This window comes from Arvicola amphibius, chromosome 3 (assembly GCF_903992535.2).
Source record: "Arvicola amphibius chromosome 3, mArvAmp1.2, whole genome shotgun sequence".
In the NCBI taxonomy this organism is placed as follows: Eukaryota; Metazoa; Chordata; class Mammalia; order Rodentia; family Cricetidae; genus Arvicola; species Arvicola amphibius.
In genome coordinates, this window is record NC_052049.1 from 4,227,855 (window position 1) to 4,248,138 (window position 20,284).

The window sequence follows — 20,284 nt, forward strand, 5'->3', positions numbered from 1 at the left end:
AAATATTTGGCATGAGTTTCTCTCCCTATCAGCTTTGAAAGATGAGTTAGAGGAATGTCTGGCCCAAACAGTCCAGAAATATATTTCTCCTGTAAGTGATGTTTTTCTGTTTTGGATCAGAAATATCTCCAAAAGGCCCATGGGAGAAATAAACAAAATTGAGGACCATGCATATGAAAAGCTCTACATGCTACCCCATCAGGGAACTGCAAACCAGAACAATAGGATAGCATGACACATCTATTTGAATGGCCCAACTCCATGACACTAACAAACCAAACACTGTTAGAATACAGGCCTGAAAGAATGTCCTAGGATGTCAAAAGGTATGAAGGCTTTGAAAGACAACCTGGCAATTTCCAAAGAAACTAAACATAAATTAAAACTTCACTAAGGAGCTGGAGAAAGGGTTAAGAACACCCGCTGCTTTAGCAGAGGCCCCAGAGGGTCAGCTCCCAGCATCCACAAGCTGGCTCACAATCATCCAGAAAGCCCGGTCCTGGGAGTCTGATGCCCTCTTCTGACCTCCTCGGGTACTGCATGCGTATGGTACATAGACACATGCAGGATAAACACCACATGCTCACAAAGTGAATATTTAAAAACAAACGTAATTCAGACAAGCTTCTACTTACCCACAGGACTTCAGAACTCATATGCACAGGTAAAGCAGTACTTAAATATCTAGACTCTAGAGTAACTTTACTCAGAATCAGTCACAGGGCCAGTAAGACGGCTCAGCAGGTGACGGTGCATGCCATCAAGCCCGACAACCTGAGTTCCAGCCCCGGGACCCTCCTGGCAGAAGGAGGGAACCAATTCCTACAAGTTTTCCTCTGACTTCTCCGTGTATGGAGTGGCAAGTGAGTTCACACCCTCACCCTCATCCAAACACAACCAAGAAGTGAGTGTAGTAAAGGTGAGAGAGAAAGAGAGAGAGGTAAAAATACAGGAGAATAACAAAAAGCTTTCTTTTGTGTGTCCTTCAAGCCTGGGTCTTGGGTCTTGTTATATAGTCCAGACAGGTCTGGAATGTACAGTTTTCTACTGCAGTCCCCAAAGCAGTAAGGATAATAAGCACGTGCCACGATGCTCAGTTAGGGAAAGCCCTTTAAATGGATTATATACGTGCGTGCATGCATGGACATGTGCCACAGAACATCCGTGCCAAAGCCAGATGATGACTTCTGAAGTACTTTCTCTCCTCCCACCATGGACCTGAGGGTTGAGCTCACATTATCAGGTGTGCATGGCACGTGCTTTATCCTCTGAGCCCAGAAAAAAAGAAAAAAACAACCGCTTTTTAAATTTAACTTTTATTTTGAGGCAGTGTCTCACTGTGTAGCTCTTGACTAGACTGGTACTCTCTAGATAGACAAGGCTGGCCTTGAGCCCACAGAGATCCACTTGCCACTTTGCACTCAGGGCGTGTCAAGTGCGCTGGCCCTTGGTATCACACTGATGCTTTGAAAGCCTATGCCTGTTGGACCCAGCTCATCATTGGAGCTGAGATACAGTTTAGCTTAAAAGCAGAGATCAGCAAGGAAGGAAAGAAAGATAAAGTTGGTGACAACGGCTGTGAGATGGCCAGGACACAACTCTGAAGACCTGGCAGTTAATCCTATCACAATGTCACACAATGTCAGCCCCTGGGAGCCCAAGAAAGAAGCAAAACTTGGGCACTGGACACTGTTTTCAGCCAAATAGAAATAGGCTTCGTGCTGAATGGATATCTTTCCTTCCGCCTACCCTAGTTTGTTCGTTCAGAAAGTGCTCCTGTCCCCTCTGTGCCAGGAATCCGGCTAGGATCTGAGAGTGTGAGAATGAGCTGGGCAGGCATGCTGTGCATGCAGAGTCCACGGCAGGATGTTGCCTTTGGATAGTTTACACAGACAAGGATTCTGCGAAGTGGCCATCTGTACAACTCATGAGGCTTTCTCCCCCAGGGCCAGTGTGTGGTTAGCAGGACAGATGTGCAGAAAGCAGGGACAATGTTCAGTCTTCTGAGAACTAGACAACGGCTTTGAAGTGACACGAATCTCTGGAAATAGTACTGCTACTGTCTGACTGGTCAGGGAGAGGCTTGTGTTGTGGAAATGGAAAATGGGGATTGGCCTACATGCCACAATGGATCCCGTTGGCCATGCCACTCTGGTTGGTGTTCTTGCCCAATGCCTCACAACAGTATCGGAATACACACAGCCAGCAACTGGATGACGGCATGCATCGCTCTTGGTGGTGGTGCGTGTGCTGGTACAACAGAAAGGGATGCGTGGGTGTCTTTGGATGTTTATTTCCATCTAAGTTAAAAAAAAAAAAAAAAAAAACCGGCAATGCAGCGCCGGCAGCGCCGGGTGGTCTGCGGTGATTCACAAGGTCTTCGGAGACTCGAACGACGCAGGGGCGGTGATGCTGGCGGCGTTGCTAGTGACTTTGACTGGCTCGTTCTCTTTCTGTAAGCTGAATGGGGCTTACATTCATGCTGAACTCCCTGGACATCTTCTCAGACATTATCTGGGTATTTATGGATTTTCATAAACTCACTCGGATTGTGCGTCCGGTAGCAGCCATTCACCCTTTCTTGTCATCCTGCCCAGACGGCATCAGCCAAGCTCCTGGTAGTTTCTGTGCAGCAAACTCTCCGACAAGTGCATCAATTTTCTCTTCTAATTTGCAAACACCGGAGGTTTCTTCTTGCCGCCCCTGTGCTGTCTTGCCTCAGAGTTATGCTCACTCTCCTTCTCTCTGCTCTGCTCTATCTGTCTGTGAGAACTTGGCTGTTTTGATATCCTGTGAAACACCACACTGATTGCTCTCATTGCCAGAGCCGTGCAGGTTGGATTTGGTGATCAGGAAGTAATCTGAATCTTTGGTGCCGGGTTGCTCAGTTGCTGCCATGAAGTACCACACCCCAGGTGGCTTAAACAGTAGTGGCTTATTTGCTCACAGTTCTAGAAGCTTCTAGTTAGGCACCAGAAGGGCTGGATTTTGGAAGAGCAGCTCAGGCTGCTCTGTCTGCCTTACAAAAAGGTTTCTTCTCACTGTGCAATTACATAGCCTCTCTGTGCCCACAGACGGACCTCTGGGGTTCCTCTTGTCACAAGGCAAACCTGTCCTTGTCCTGTGAGCTCTCAAGCAACACCATGACCTCACTTAACCTAACTACCCCAGAAGGCCCTACCTCTAATCATGGGCCCATTGAGCATTAAGGCTTTCACTTGTGCACTGCAGGGGACCACGATTTCATCCACAACAGGTGTCTCGAGTTCATGGCAGATGCAGGGTATAGGCATGCCAGGAACTCTAACAGGCTCACCCTCTGAATAACGTCTTGGGTACCAAGCAGTCTGAAGTACACTGGGATGTGATGCTTCCTAGGGAACGGAAAAGTTACTGAGTGCCAGTACATTTACAACTGGGATGATGCTTCTGATGGTGGACCTGGTGCTGCCCACTCCACTGCATGAGCATTTAATTACCAGGAGGCTGCTGCAATAGTTTAGCTGGCTTCTGGTACATGAGTGAGCCGCAGAAGTACATGACCAGTACTGTGTGGGTCTGTTTTTCTCTGTGAGGATTTGTCTTCCTAGCCCCCAAGGAAGAGGTACCCCCATGCCTTCTCAGTAGATGGCTCCTGATAGAGAGGAGCCTGCTTGACAGGCTGCTGCATTAAGATCAAGCAGGGAGAACCCAGGAAGATCACCAAGCTGTAAACCCAGTTGTCCACCTGTCTTCCCTTTCCTGGAATTGCATTTTAGGGTTATTTTAAAGACAGTTAAGTGCTTTAGTGTTGAGGACGTGGCCCCCGAGACCCTGGATTTCTTGTAAATGACTTGTTATGCTTGCAACTGCTCTGAGCAAAACAGATTTTTTTTCCTGAGCTTTGCAGCTGCACTGAGCACAAGACCCTGATGGCAGGGGAGTTCTGAAGGGTTTGCAGCTGACCAATCCTGAGAGCTGAGGCATGGCCAGAGCCTTATATAAGCTACCCCTGAGCATAATAAAATGGGCATTCTTGTATCAAGGATGACCCGTGTCCCTGTGTCTCTGTCTCCGTGTGTATGTGTGTATGTTTTTAAGTCTCCAGCCTAGTTCCCTGCTTGTGTACCATAGAATGTAGAGCAGACGCTGTGTTTTACATTTTAGTATGCAAAGCAACAGGGCAGCCTCAATTTGAATGTGCAAGAAGATAGTTATGACAACTTGAAAAAGAAGCAGCCAAACCACCCTGTGTAGACACTAAAACCTTTCTGTATAAAGCCAGGAATACCCAAACCTTCCCAGGATGTCCTGGTTTCGATAGCCCTGGTCAGGCTCTTGGGCACCCAAGAAGATGAGTTAAGATCATCCAAAACCCTTGTGCCAGCAAAGATTCATATTCCTTCTAAAACAGTAGCTGCTGACCATCTCCCCCTTCTCCTCCCCCTCCTCCTCCTTCTTTCCCTCTTCCTCCTCCTCTTCTCCTTCCTCCTCCTTTTCCCCTCCTCCCCCTCCTCCTCTCCCTCCTCCTCATCTTCCACCTCCTCCTCATCCTCCCCCTCCTCCTTTTGTAGAATCCAAATTAAAAGCTATAAATCACCCCATGCAGTTGGTTGCCCAGAGTCATTCAGAAGAGCAAGGCTTTCTCCAGTCTGTGAGCCGGGTTTCAACACCTTGGACAGCACCAGACAGAGCCGAGTCAAAAAACAAATGCAAAGAGCTGTAGGCAGCTTAGCAAAGCGGCCTGAAAACATGCATACGAGTAATATTATAAGACCTGGAAAGGCTATATTTAGGAATGTGTGTGCATGTGTGTGTGTGTGTGTGTGTGTGTGTATACAAATATGCATGCAATAACAATTAGTGTGTAAAAGAGGCCACTGAATTTTAAGGAGAGCAGGAGGGGTATATGGGACAGTTTGGAGTGGGGAGAGGGAAGGGAGAAATGTAACTATATTATAATCTCAAAAATAAAAGATTTAAAAGAACAATACAACAGCACTCCTAATTTCACAGCCTGTTCAGAAGAATTCAAGTTCAAGAGAATTGTTACTGTGTGTGAGTTTGTGTTAAAGTAGATTGTAAGACCTAATACCTGAAATCAGAGACGGGCTAAGGATGTCTCTGTTAAAATTTAAATGCCTGTCATCTCAGAGGGAAATGCAACTAAACACTGCCCAGCTGTGTAGCCAACCCTGGGGATGGCTTTTGTAACAGGGACAAGGCTGGACCCAGAGCTGAGAAACGGCAGACAACCAGCACAGAGCCAGGGCTGCCAAGGGGCAAGAGACTGGCTTTGCAGACTGTCATGGAAAGCATCCTCAAGTCCTGGTCCTCACTCTGGCTGGGTACCTGTAAATGGGGATGCTTCTGTCCAGAGTCAAGGATGAGGGACATGAACTGGAAGGGGGGTCTCAGAAGAACACTGGTTATTGTTAAGACCACCTATCCAAGAATGTTTCCATCATCACTTCCTGTTTAGATTTTCAAAAACTCGGCTTTTCTGACTCCAATGTCCAGCACACACACACACACACACACACATGCACATACACACACATGTACGCACACACACACATACAGCTGCACATGTATTCACTCATACACACCACAGACTCAGTGAATTCAGCTCCTCGTCTTCATTCTCCTGCTTTTGAGAAGCCAATGAGAACTGTCTGCATTGATGCTGGGAGAGCCCAGGGGACAGCTTTGTGCCTACAGCCACAACACTGTGTATCCCCAACTGTGGTCAAGTGAATAATGTCCTTGTCCTAAAACTTGGAAACCATGCGAGTTGCTTACATGGCAAAAGGAACTCAGCACACATGAGCAAGGATCATAGCAAGGCCTATTATCATAATGTGTTCAGGTGACTCAATGACATCACAAAGACCCTTTCAAAGTAGAGGCAGTGGGGCCAGCATCTGAGACACTGGCATGAGACAGCGGATGATGGAGGGAAGAGGAGCAGGTGCGTGCGAGCCAGGGACACTTGCTTGGGATGGTCACCCACTAGAAGCTGAGGAACAAGGAATGGGTTTCTCTCCAGAGCTCCATGTCCACAGACATGAGCCAATGAAACCAATTTTGAACTTCTGTCCTCCAGAACTGTCAAATTTACAAGATTTCAAATTTCTAAATTTGTGGCAGCTTCTTGTGGCTGCCACATTAAATCAAAATGTCAATTGTTTTACAGCAGGTGTACATGCCTGTGTGTGTATTTCTTTCTTTTTTTGCCAAATGGAATCATGAAAAGTTGGTGGTTTTGTGCTGTTTGGAAATTGTTGGAATCAATCCCTAGCATAGCAACACTTAAAAATATTTTCATTTATTCTTGGAAAATTCCATACATGTGTACAATATATTTTGATAACATCCACCCTTTGTTCCCCATTAGAATGCACCCCAAGTCCTCTTAACAGTTTCCCCTCCCAACTCCATGGTCTCTTTAATTAGGATGTGTGTTTAATAATGTAAAGATGTGTTGTATCTGTTTCACCTTGCCTACCTGAGGCACCTGACTGGTCTGGCCTAATAAAGAGCTGAACAGCCAGTAGTTAGGCAGGAGAAAGGATAGGCAGGGCTCCCAGGCAGAGAAAATAAATAGGAGGCGAAATATAGGCTTTAGAGAAGGCAAAAATGAGGGACACGCCTAGGGCAGGAAGCAAGGACGCCAGCCAGCCAGACATAGAGGAGCACTGAAAGTGAGATACACAGAGGTAACAGAGGTAATGAGCCCCAAGGCAAGAGGTAGATACAGAGAAACCGGTTAACTAAGTCAAAATAGCTAGCTAGAAAAGACCTAGGCCGAGCATTCCAAGTGCACAAGTCTCTGCGTCGTCATTTGGGAGTTGGTTGGTACAGGATAAGGCGTGGAGTGGTGGAGAAAAACACCAGTGCCCTCTCTGAGCACCGTTTTGCACCCACGCCCACACCTGTACACAAACCACAGATGCACATGCTCACAAAACACAGAGAACTGATTTGTTCTCAAAAAGACATGTAACTTACAAAAAGTACCGATCCTCAGTCCTGTGATTAAGACCCAGTAAACTTAAGTTGGAATGTATGAGATGCCATGTGAACCAGAAACATGAGACATGGACAGAGAGAGACAGGACTGGGTCAAATCAGTGGGTACATGTGCAGATGTTTGTCAAGGCTGGGTGAGATGGGCCATTGGTGATACCAAAGGAAGCCAACAACCTTGACAAGACAAGCTCCTAAGCTCATAATAAATTATCAATATAGTGAATGAAGAGATGGTCAGGGGTTAAGAGCACATCTTGGTCATGAAGAGGACTGGAGTTCTATTCCCAGCACCCACCACAAAGGGTCTTCTGCCCTCTTCTGGTCGCATCAGGTACTGCATGCAGTATTCATAACCATAATAAGCTAATTATTATTAATCAATTAAAATACCACTACAATCATTTCTAGAATCAAAATCAAAGCCACTAACTTCGAAAGGACAGAGGATATAAAATGTTCCTACTCTGAGCTCCCAAGCTCCTGATGAGAAGCAAAAGGAGGGAGATCATGAGCAAGGAAGTCAGGACCGTGAGGAGCGTGTTTACCCATTGAGACGGTGGGACAGATCTAACGGGAGACCACCAAGTCCAGTTGGAATGGGACTGATGGAACAAGGGACGAAACCGGACTCTCTGAATGTGGCTGACGGTGGAGGAGGACTGAGAAACCAAGGACAACGGCGATGAGCTTGAACTCTACAGCATGGACGGGCTCACTGTGAGCCTTGTCAGTTTGGTTGCTCACCTTCCTGGACTTAGGGGGAGCTGGGAGGACCTTGGACTTAACATAGTGAAGGGAACCCTGATGGCTCTTTGGCTTGGAGAGGAAGGGAGTGGGGGTATGGGTGGAAGGGAGGGGAGGGAAGGGGGAGGAAGAGGGAAGGAGATGGAAATTTTTTATAAAAAAATAAAGAATTAAAAAAAATGTTTCTACTGTGCCAGCAAGAGAGATGATGAAGGAAGAGGAAAGAACAGGAAAATTCAAGGAGTAGAATGTGTGTTTGCAGGGCTGACCGTTTGGTATCGGGTTAACCAATGGCTGTTGCCCTTCCCTGGGGAAGATTGTTTCTTCTGCTCTTAGTATTCCTTAGTTGCCTGCAGTCCTCTGTGCAGGGCTGAGGTCTTGCACACATTTTTTAAGGTTTATTTTTAATTATGTGTGTGAGTGTGAATGTGAGTGTGAGTCCAGGAGTCCTGAGGGATCAGGTGTCCACGGAGTCCAGGAGTCCTGAGGGATCAGGTGTCCACGGAGTCCAGGAGTCCTGAGGGATCAGGTGTCCACGGAGTCCAGGAGTCGTGATGAGGGATCAGGTGTCCACGGAGTCCAGGAGTCCTGAGGGATCAGGGATCCACGGAGCAGGAACCATGGGCAGCCATAAGTCACCTGACATGGGCACTGGAAGCCAAACTCTGGTCTTCTGTAAGAACAGAGTGCATTTCCAACTGCCAAGCCAGATCTCCAGCTCAAGGTACATATTTTGATATGCCTATTTCTAGGTTTTCTATTTCAATGCTAATTTCAGTATTTTTTCCTATTAAGGTCATATTTTGTCAATTTTATTCATGTATATAATGCATTCTGGTTATTCTTTCCCCATACCCTCTCATCTTCTATGTATCCCTACCACCCTACACACACACACACACACACACACACACACACACACACACACACTACCAACCAGTCCATTTTCCAGATTCATGACTTTAGCTTTGTTGTGCGACCCGTTCAGTGTTAGGCTCTTTAGTTTCACATTCTCCTTCTTTGCTGTGGGTTTATAGAAACTGTGGAGCTCTGAATGACAATTCCCCACCATGGGTTCATAGTTCATATATCTGAATGCCTGGGCCCGGTTGGTGGAGCTATTTGGGAAGGATTAGGAGGTGTGGCTTTGTTGGAGAAAGTGTGTCACTGAGGCTGGGATTTGAGGTTTTCAGAAGCCAAAGACATTCCCCTTAGCTCTCTTTGTCTTCTCCTTGCAAAATAGCATGTGAGCTCTCAGCTAGTGCTTGGCACCATGCCTGCCTGCCTGTTGCTATGCTGCCCCACCGTGATGGTCATAGGTCATGAGCTCTGCTCCTCAGCAACTGTGAGAGCCCTCAGATAAGTGTTTTCTTTAACAAGTTGCCTTGGTCATGATGTCGTGGTTTGAAAGAAAATAACCCTCCAAATAGAGTGGTATCATTAGGAGGTGTGGCCTTGTTGGAGGAAGTGTGTCACTGTGGGGTTGGCTTTGAGGTCTCTTGCTCAAGCTTCCCTTAGTGTGACACCCAGATCACTTCCTGTTGACTTTAAGTCAGCATGGAGCAGATAATTCTCCAGGACCAGGCCTGCCTGCACATGGCCATGCTCCCCACCATGATGGTAATGGATGGAACCTCTGAAACGCCAACCCACCACCTCAACTAGATGTTTTCCTCTGTAACAGATGGCACAACCATAGTGTCTCCTCACAGCAATAGAAAATCTAACACATGCAGCAGCAGGAAGTAACTAAGACAAAAGCTGATGCCTGGAATTGGGCGCTGCTGGGACAGGCCTGACTGCTGTTTTCTGGAGGAATGTGAGAGCCAGGCACACTACAGAGACACCGCTCAAGGTTTCAGAGGGAAACGTATTAGGAACAGGACTGGAGACTGTTACATTTTGACCAAGAATGTGGCTTTTGCCCTTATCTTAATAATTTGGCTAAGTCCAACTGAAGAGTGTTGGACTAATTTCATTGGCATCAAAGATTTAAAAAGCCTCATGTTGACTCTGGCCTGTGGTTTTAGTGATCATTCTTAGGCAGATCTACAATAAAAATGAGCAATAGCCAATTTGACCATTAAGTCATGTTGCTGGCCCTGTTCTACAATTCTTGAATCAATAAATAGGTCAAGGATGAAAGCATGTAAGATATGTCAACAGACATGAAAAATATCATTTCTATGTCTTCAACAAAGCTTCTAGAATAGGGGTGAGGATGTCATTTTCTTGATAATCAAATAGCTTAGTAGGAATCAATAAAGTATACTCAACAATGAAAAATGGAATACTCCTGTTAAAATCAAGAGGAGAAAGTGTCTACTTGGCCCATCACTGGTAGATGCTTACTGATTTGGAAACTTTAGATGGTAGTATTATATAAGAGAAACATGGCTCTGTATGTCACGAAATAGGAGAGGGGTTTATTATCCACCTGAAGAGCACATGGGAATCAATCCATCAAAACTAGTTAGTAACGAATTTCAGATTAGTGTCTGGTAACTAACCGAATACTCAGAAACTAATAACTTCCTGGCATGGCAGTGATAACTACTGAAGTTGAAAAGCTATCTACATGTTTTCTTTTTTCTTGAAGATCTAACACAACATGGGTGTTTTATAACATGCATCATTACATATCACTCACATGCACATATGAATAGCAGTCATGTCTGGGTTTGATAATTCCTTTAAATACAGCAGCGTCCGACTGCACAGTAAGCATCCTTTCCATCCCTGACTCTGGCTCCTAGTACAGGCTGGACAGCCACTCTCTGAAATACTTCTTCAGGCACACAAAAGATAGGACTGAGAGTTTTAATCTGCTCCTCTCCCGGAAGTGACAATCCACCAAATAGGTATGAAGAGTACCTGCCGTAACCCCTGGCCTCTCTGCCAAACCTCCAGTCTCGCCATCTTGACAAACCATACAACTTTTCTTCATCAATCCAATGCAGTCTCCTGATTATCTTCAGAGAGGCCAACCCCCACCCTGAGCATCATGCCTCTGGGAACTTCTCAGGTCTCCCGTTGAGGCCACCTGAGGCAATTGTCGCTCATGCATTCACAAAGCCACCAACCAAGTCAATCAGAATTCACCTGATGCAGCTGAATGGTTATTATTGTCAGGAATCTAATGCAACAATAGATCTGCCCAGCATGAGATTCGGAGCCTGGTCTGTGCTCAAACCCATCATCAAAGTTCACACAGGACACAACAAATTCAACAGCCTTTCCCACACCCATAGCTCCAGCCTGCCCAGGAAAGCCAGAGTTATCACTGCAGGAAAATGAGAATGTGGCCATCACTTTCTCCCCAAATGCTTCCAGCAAGAGAATGGTCTCCTTTCTGTGGACTTTGAACATATGACACAACTTTGCTTACATCTGTGACACTGTGACATTAATGCTATGACCCCCACACAGTGAGAGTCTGGGCAGACGAAGGGTGTCCAGAAGATGTGGGTCATGCCCAGTGCTAAAGCTGTTCCCCAGCACTCATGCTGGCACAGCTTGATACATATCAGTATTTCCTCTCTGTTCATACAATGAAGCTCTCCATTAGATCCGTTACGGTCAAGGCCCAATAAATGCCACGAATTTTCAAATACTCAGATACACGGTATTCATACTCATCTTCATTTTTAAGCTGTAGGAGGCAAAATAATCAGCGTGCTTCTCCGCTAACACCCTTCTGCGGTCTACATGTTTTCAATAATAAAAATTAGCAATCCTCCTAGGGAGACTATGCAGTCACTGTGAAGTAATTGACACTATTGCAAGACAGTTTTTGGACAAGTGAAGACAATGTTCATTTCTGTAGTAGACTTACATTAATTCTTAGATATTCAGTTACAGTTAAATAAAATTATAGATACTAAAATGTCATATAATTCAGTGTATTTTAATTTATAAAATCATTGGAATTTGGTTTTTTAACTTATACATCTAATATTGTTCTAAAATTTAATTAATATTAATATAGCTAAAATACGTATTAACAATTATAAAATTGTTATGTGTTCTATCTGGACTAATATACCTACTAGGATGGTGTGGGAGGTCCTTCTGTCTATGTGTTGCTTTTATTGGCTAATGAATAAAGAAACTGGCTTGGCCTACAGCAAGGTAGAACTTAGGTGGGAAAGGTAGGCTGAATGCTGGGAGAAAGAGGGCGGGAGTCAGAGAGAAGCCATGGAGCCACTGCCAGAGACAGACATGCTGAAATCTTGCTGGTAGGGCACGAGCCTCACGGTAAAATATAAAATAATAGAGATGGGTTCACTCTAGATGTAAGAGCTAGCTAGCAATATGCTTAAGTAACTGGCCAAGCAGTGATTTAATCAATACAGTTTCTGTGAGGTTATTTCAGGAGTCTGGACAGCCGGGAAACGAACGAGCGGCCTCCTTACAACACTAGGATGTATAGTTTTACAAGATAATGTTCAATTTGGGAATTTTTCTTGTTAGTAAACATACCAATAGACTGATTTAAACTGTGTATTTTTGGCAAGAGGTAAATAAGCAAGTCACGGGCAGGGCAGAACCGTAGAGCCCCACGCCCACGCGTGGCAGAATCAGTCTCACCAGTTGAGTTTCATTTGTCGGGACAAATGCCCGATCATTTAGATAAATAAGACTTCGTTACATTTTTCCAACCTGTTTTTCTTATGTGTCCACATGCTTTTCATTCAGATTAAAAAAATTTAAAAGCATCAGAGTTTTAAATGTGAGGCACAAAAGCCGATGTTGGAAATCACGAACACGTGTATTCAACAGGCGAGGTGCTGAGACGTGACTCAGAGTCGGGAGCGGTGTCCCGCAGATAGCCCCGCCCCCACCTCACAACTCCTGCTCCTTACGTCAACCCTTGTTTTTAAAAAATACTTGGAAGCTGTCAGCATCAAGACTGATCACTTGTGTCGATCCGCACAGAAAACAAACAGAGCTGCACGCTGGCTCGTGAGAGACGGGCTCTCTTGGGTGACTGACAGCTAACCACCACACCACTCAGTCACGCGCAGAGCCTTGCAGACGCCCTGCGCCTTACCCAGAAAACACTTCTGCGCAGATATCCGCCCACAAACTGGCTGCTCCTCCTTGGAGGGGAACTGCCTTTGCGACTGCTCCTTGCAATTGAGAAGGACTGTTTCAGCGTCAGTGTGTCTTGTCGAATCCTCATTTCTTTCCTCAAAAAGCTTCCTCTTGACTTGACCTTTGAATATACAGGTCACCCGGCAAGCCCAGTCACAGTGACGCAGACCTCACCAACAGACCAAACTTGCCTTTGGAGCATGTGTCCTTCCTCTCATCAGACTTGACAGTCCTAATCCATGAAACCTTTATGTTTCCGGCCCACAGGCTGAGACCTGTGTGCTCATTTATCCTCAATTCTCTAGCAAAGCCAAGCAAAACCATCAAACAAAAGATGACCATAGAAAGTTAAAAGATTCTTTTCCCCCAGAAATAGGCTCAAGTTGATCATATGTTTTCTTTTTCTCCCATGGAATTATGCTGGATTTTATACATCAGAAGAGTTTAGGTCCTAAGCAGTTGCAACTCAAATTTAATCCTTTGTGGCTTGTAAAAATCTTAACCAGTGGGCAACACTCATATGAAGTTATTTTTAAATCTCGCATTCTGGACGCGCTTCTCCAGGGCAGCCTGCTGAGTCCTCTGGGGGCTTTGCAGAGCCCATGCTTTCGGAACGGGCTTTCTCTCTTTTCTGAAATAATCTGGGAGCCATCCCAGGATGTGCCCTTCATTGTTTAGACTGTCACTCATCACGCCTTCATTAACTGCTAGCTTGTCATGACATTTGTGCATACATTTGCTCCGGCTCCCCAGACTCACAAGCTCCTCTTTAGAAACTAGGGGCAGGCGGGCCAGGGTGGCTCTCTGTTCTCTGCTACAGCCTGTGCCTTCTGGAAGGCATGCGCCAGGGCCTGCATCTCAGAAATATGCTAAGAGCATTTCCTGAAAAGAAATAGCTTCTGTGGAGACAAAAAGAAGAAAAACAACTCAGACAAAGTTACACTCTAACTTGATGTTAGGGATACCCACCAATCAACAAGTGCGTTGTTGCTGCAATGCCCACGGCCCACCGCTAAAGAAGTAAGAGAATTTTCAATTAATTTTGCAGATGGAGCCGGAAACAACATAAACGAAACACATCTTTTTATTGTTTCCTTGAAAGTTTGAAACACACAGATTTGGTTTTCTTCATAAGCAAACCACTTCTGCCTACCAATCGTCATTTCAGATGTGTGCAAATGCCCGCTCCTCTTCCAGGCTGGCCTCCATCTCATGGTGGATTGGCTCAGGGTCTGCCAGCGTTGCCTCCAGTGGGTGTGCATTCAATAGCTAAGGCTTTGGGGTGTTTTCTGGTCCCACACTCTCCGTCTTTTCAAATGAGTGTCACCTCTCTCGTTCTACTTTAGGGTTTTCTAGTTTTTCTCTAGAACCTAATCGCTGCTGGGGAACTTTCTGGGACAACTCCTTGGAAGGCCGGTTGCAGTCCGGGGGACTCCTGTCTCCAAATGAACGATGAAGATGTACAGAAGCAGGTGGGCAAATCCACACCCCAGAAACACGTGTCAATTGAGTGCAGGCCCCAGAGGTGGGCTGAGGAAGGGCTCAGATCCCCAGAGGCAAGACTCCTGCTATGACAAAACCTGGTAGTGCATGTGAGATACTCAGTAAGAAAATGAGATGTTAAATATCTCATGTGTCATTTAAGCCATTTGTTTTAGGCAATAAAAGAATAAGCTAATTAAGGCAGCAACTAGTCCTAGTGCTCATTTTCGTATCTGTCAGTCGCTGTCATGGTGACCACAGATCTCTGTCTCCATTGCTTTCGGGGTGTGTGACCGGGAGCCCCTTATGAAGGTTTTGCAGATGGACCTGGGTCCGGAAGGCTTAGGTTGTACTGAGGAGGGCAAAGACAGAGGTGAAGGGGCATTCATGGCATGCATGGTGGACCAGTCATGAGCATCTGATGAGTTCTAGCAAGTTGGTCTGGAGCTTGTGAGCCAGGTAGGGGAGATCTCAGATGCTAGCTCATTCATTCAGGTGACACAGAACACAGCTCTTGCTGCAAAGGAGGCTGTTTGGTCTGGGTCAAACATGAGGAACCCCAGCCTAGGAAGGTGGCTTTTGGTTGCTTTGAATGACATGTCCCTTCGTGGGAGAGTTTACGTGAACATCTGTCACCACAACAAGAGGAAACCGTAATTAGCACATTCACTAGATACATGCTACATTCAAGACTGCAGACTGCAGCAAACTAGGGCATATCAATTATGCGGTTCAGATGTTATCTTGTGATGTTCATTCTTCGATTTGAGTCGGTGGCAGGGAGTGATCTGCCAAGGTAAAACATGCTTAGGTGGCTAAGAAGGGAACTAATCTTCACCGTTATTCTCCATCTTCCCATAACTGGGATGTTCTAATCAGTGAATCAATCTGCAGGATTGATCCTGGGCTTTCTCAGGAAACGTTATAGTCAACAGCGACACTTGGATAGCCTCTTCCAGGCTCTTGTTTGAACATGCAGGGGCAGTGCTGGCGGTGTGCTTGCTGCTGAACCCAGGTACAGGTTTGGGACAGCAGAATCCTCAGATGTAGGAATGGAAGTGAGTAACCTCAAAGAGAACTAGCCACAGGTCGGAAACAAGGACAGGAAAGATGGCTTCTCAACGGATAGCTAGGCCAGATGTTAGCCTGAGTGGAACCAAAGAAGAAGAGCAGCTCAGTCAGGGAGGAGAGCACTCATGCCCGGCAGAGTGGAAGGAGGATGCAGCCACGGGGCTGGAGGCGTTCAGGTGGGCATGGCAGTGTACCGGGGAGGTACACAAGTCCACACGCTGAAGAGGGGTCCATCAGAGAACAGAGGGTGGATTCTGAACAAAGACATTCTACAAAGGGCTGCAGTCAGATGCTGGGCCATGGACAGGGAGGAAGGGGCTGGGCAAGCATCTACCCACTCTGAAAAAAAACGCAGTGTCTTTCCATGGTGCTGGTGACAATCTGGGACAGCAGGGGGCTTCCCTTCTTCTAGTCTTTAGAAACTCTTGCGACAGAGAATTTGATAAGAACCTGAGCTGGCTCACAGCCTCTTCACTGCCCACACTGTAGGCAGCGCGGGAACTCAGTACAGCCTTGAACACCTGCGGCCTGAAGGATTTGCCTTGTGCGAGCTCAGAGATGCAGTCTTGGGTGTTAGAGACCACGGGGGAGGGGTACCAGAAATCATAGACTCGGGCTCAGTGTTAGAGACCATGGGGGAAGGCTATCAGGTATCATAGACACGGGCTCCGTGTTAGAGACCACAGGGGAGGGTGTGTGAGCTCAGAGACGCGGGCTCGGTGTTAGAGACCACGGGGAAGGGTATCAGGCTTGAGTCCTCATCTGACCTTCTAACGGAAAGTGCCACGGGCGTGGACTTCTGCCCTTCCTTGCCTGTCCTTTCTTGCCGGACACCCATTACTTACCCCACAGCAGAAACATGTGGATTTGTTGCCTGATTAGCAAGTTATGGGTAGATGAATTTATCTAAGATCAGATAATAACTCACAAAAACAAAGTGAGATTTTGAGTCTTATTCTTCCCCTCCCCCTGTTTCCAAACAACTTGGAGGCAGAACACCCATTAGTTTTAAATGCTTTTATGATAAGAAGTCACAGACTTGTTAATGGCTATTTTTAAAGTTAGTCAGATTGAGGCAAAAAAGATCAGACAAGCGCCAACTTGGAACACTGTTTGTGGATTAGGTCAGTGGACAGACAGACAGCTACAGGGACACAGTACTTTTTTATATCAGGGGGAGAGCATCCTGCTGCTCCTCCTTAATCTTTGCCAGAGAATCGCATACCCCACCCCACATCATGAGGTTCACTGTGCTTCCCTGAGGTTGGTGCCACCCAGGAGATGTGATTTGAGGTGACCGCACCGCATCTCTGTGGCATCGGCAGGGCCTTTACCTGAGCGCTGTAGCCATGGGAATGAGGAAGGATGCTAATCCAGTCTCTGATCCTGAATGGAAGGATGTGGAGTGAAGCCAGAGGGAAGACCCAGCATTCTATGTCATGGTTTTCTGACCAGCCATCAAGACCTGGGGGCTGTTGCTCTTTATAGAAGAAATGAGAAGTCACTTTATGAAGCCGTTCATATTTAGAGAACCTTGGTCACACAGAACAGGGATTTAATCTCATTTTTTGAGCTGGTTGTGCTCCATCGGACATCTGACCACCCTCCAGAGAGAAAAAGAGCAAAGTCTTATGACAGATGCTCCCTCAGACCCCAGCCCATATCATGTGTGTGTGTGTGTAAGCGCGTGTGCACATGTGAGTGTCTGTCTGTCTGTCTCTCTGTGTGTATGTGTGTGCACGCGTGTGCATGTAGTTGTGGAGAGTTCCTGGTAGCTACAACCAACTCCTATCCTTTTTTGGAGGATTCACCTTTTTTGACTGGATTACCAAGAGGTTAGAATACTGCTGCAGACCAGCGCCCACACCCGGGTGAAGCCCAGAGTTCCTCTGTGGGGTTGCCACACTCCTCAGGGTGCTGACAGCTCAAAGCTTCAGAGCGGCAGCAGCAGATCCCACTGTCCTCTCTCAGATGTTGGCCTAGGCACCAGCCCTATGTCATTTCTCTGCTGGAAGATGACAAAAATGAACAAAACTGACTCCTTCTCAAAACTTGTTTCCTGTGGGATGGGGCACCACGCGTGTTCAATATGTCTGCTCTCCACTCTCTCACCTGCTGTCCTTGGCGGAGTGTGGGCTCTGGTCACCATCCGTCCGATGACTGAGGTTAAAAAAAGGTAGGTGGCATTCCAAAGAACAATCCAGAAGGAAGGAGCCCTGCTGGCAATAGGCAGCCAATGCCTGGACCAGAGAGAGAGCTGGTCATGGCCAAGCTTTTGCGGTAGGCGGTGTCCCCTGGAACGCCCGGCAGGCAAGGCTTTGAGCCCAGCCTTGGTCTGTCTGTGTCTGGAGCTGGGGGGGGGGGTGCCTCCCGGGCAGCCAGCGGGCCCGCCAGGCCTTGCTGTCATGAGGAAAGAATCTGCAGGTCTGTAAACTCGCTATTTTTAGGCCTTTGTGGGACTGAGCCAGTTCTTCAGTGTAGTAGACCCACATATTTTACTGAATAGGACCTTGAAACGTTCTAGCGCATGCCCCCACCCTACCGAGAAACTTCAGGGGGCTGAAATGCCACGTGGCTAACTCATGAAGACCAAGGGGCAACCCCAGCCCCCTGGTTCTCTCTGCTTCCTCCCTGGGTCCACACCCACTTGGGCGTGCTGCTCACCCGGTGCCACCACTATGAGTCTTCCTGCATGTGCTCCTGGTTAGGCCTGGCCAGGCAGCTGTGCTCAGTGCCAGCCACCATGTCAACTAGCTCAAGGTGCCTCTCACACAGGGGGCATTTCTTGCTCGCCCTGTTGTCCCCTAAATCAGAAAACCAGAACCTCCAGTCATTCTAAACCCATGTCCCAGAAACTACACTCTGCCCAACTCTTCTGGTGGATTTTTTTTCAAGATGTATGCTGCCTGTGGCTACTTGTCCCCACTGCCATTCTGCAGAGTTCTTCCCCGGGCTTGGCATGGTCCCCAGCCTGCTCCTGTCCATGGAGTACACTGGATGACCCTCTAGAGAAGGCCTCGGAGATTTAGTCTAGCTGCGTGGCTCAGAATTCTCCAGGCCTATTCTGGTACTGTGGGTGAGAAAGCCCTGGTCCGACACAGGTGCTCAGGGCGGCTCCCCCCTGGAGGCTTCCCTTGCTACTCCTGTCTCCCCTTGGTAAACGCCATGGATACAACCTGGATGTGATGGCTCGCACCTGTAAACACACTTAGCACCGGAAGTAGGAGACTGCCCCAAGTTTGAGGCCAGCTTGGGCTGAAGAGTGAATTCCAGGCCAACCAAAAGGGTGGGCAGAGAATCCAGAACAACCTGAGAAATAGAGATGAAGAGCAACCCTACAGCTGGTGGGAGAGAACCACCCCTGGGAGGGCTGGGTGTGGGTCTACGCTCTGCCTTTCCACCTCAGAGGAAAAGGCCCAGAGATGCTGGGAGTCTCAGAGGAAACCCCAGCTTCTTGCAGAATCTCAGAGCAGTAAGAGTTGCCCGCTTATAGGGTCTGTGAATGGTCACTCTTGAAATCCAGCCTCAATTAGTTTTTATATAATCCTAAGTGTAAGTGACCAGGATCATCCACCCCTTCCTGAAGATGCGGCGTGCGAGGTTAGAGGTTTACCAGATTGTCCAAGTTGAGAAACTGGACCCACAGGCCCTGGTATTCGCAGAAACTTGAGAGGTTGTTTGACCTAATTACAGCCTCGGTTCCCATAGGGGTTCTGCACACTTCCCCTGGGGTGGAAAAGCTGGGTTTACTCACCTAGGCTTCCTACCTCGGTGGAGCCTCTCCTTACTGACTGCTGGCACCCCAGGTGGTGAGGTGTGGCACTGGGCTGTCCTGAGACGTGACCTCAGCCAGGAAACACAGCCAACTTGGCTGATTCAGCTGCAGGAAGTGTCCAAGGGTGGCCTGTGGTGTGAACACCGGCCCTCAGCAATCACTTCGTGTTTTCCCTTCAGACTACAACCAGGACAGCGAGGGGATGTGGAAGAGAAATGGGAAAACATGGATGGTCCTGCCTTATTTTTAAGTTACTTGTCTTCTGCACTATAGATTTTAGTCGGTTCCAAAAAATAAAAGAAACATTCTATAAGCTGAATACAAGCCGGAGACGCCAGTGTTTGGTGTCAAGGGCTCCATGGAGATTTCACCATCATTCATGCTGACTTGCGCCAGCGGTGGCTGCCATGTTCACACCTGAGCCTCCTGCCACAGTCCCTTCAGTGGAACCCCACAGCTCCTAACACCCATCTCTCCTGCCTCCGCACCGAACCAGCCATGGATCCTGGGACTTCACCTCTCCCACATGTTCATAGCAGTTGGCACCACACATCGGCTGGCTTCAGACTTTCTTGGGAATACATATTTGAGTTCTGGATGTGAGAGATGTACTGATCACCCCAGGCTTGGCCACTCAACCTTCTTCAGGACCTTCTTTCTATTTCTCCCTCCCCTGTTTGCCCTCCACCAGGAAGCAGAGGACTCTCAGGGCCAAGGGAATGGCAATATTGGGAAGATGCCTGAATCTGAGGGAGTGGATGGCGCTGAGTCCCCACCTCATGCTCAGTTCCTTATTGCCAGCTGAGAGGTCTTTTATTCCACCTGGATAGGGCCACAGATAGGAAAGAAACTTTCCAAATGCGAGTTTCCTTCGGTATTTGACAGCAGTCAGTTGGAGCAAGAGGCAGGAAGCAAGTAGCACCCTTTGGGCAATACCATTTCCACACAAGTCTTGGGTACTGGGACCCTTGGGCCTTGGACAAGTTCGGTGTTAGAGCTGTCAGCCTTGGGTCTGAGCCCCTTGGGACAGTTCTGTGGAGGTCTCCCGGTGGCCGGGGCCACAAGCTGTAACCCACTCTGTCACCGTCTTTCTATTTCCCGCTG

The 20,284-nt window shown here is 47.4% G+C and overlaps 1 pseudogene; it reads right to left on the reverse strand.

Annotated features, from left to right (window-relative positions):
- Positions 1-10,448: 10,448 nt before the first annotated feature.
- On the reverse strand, positions 10,449-16,243 carry LOC119808868 (annotated as a pseudogene).
- Between the last annotated feature and the right edge of the window lie 4,041 nt (positions 16,244-20,284).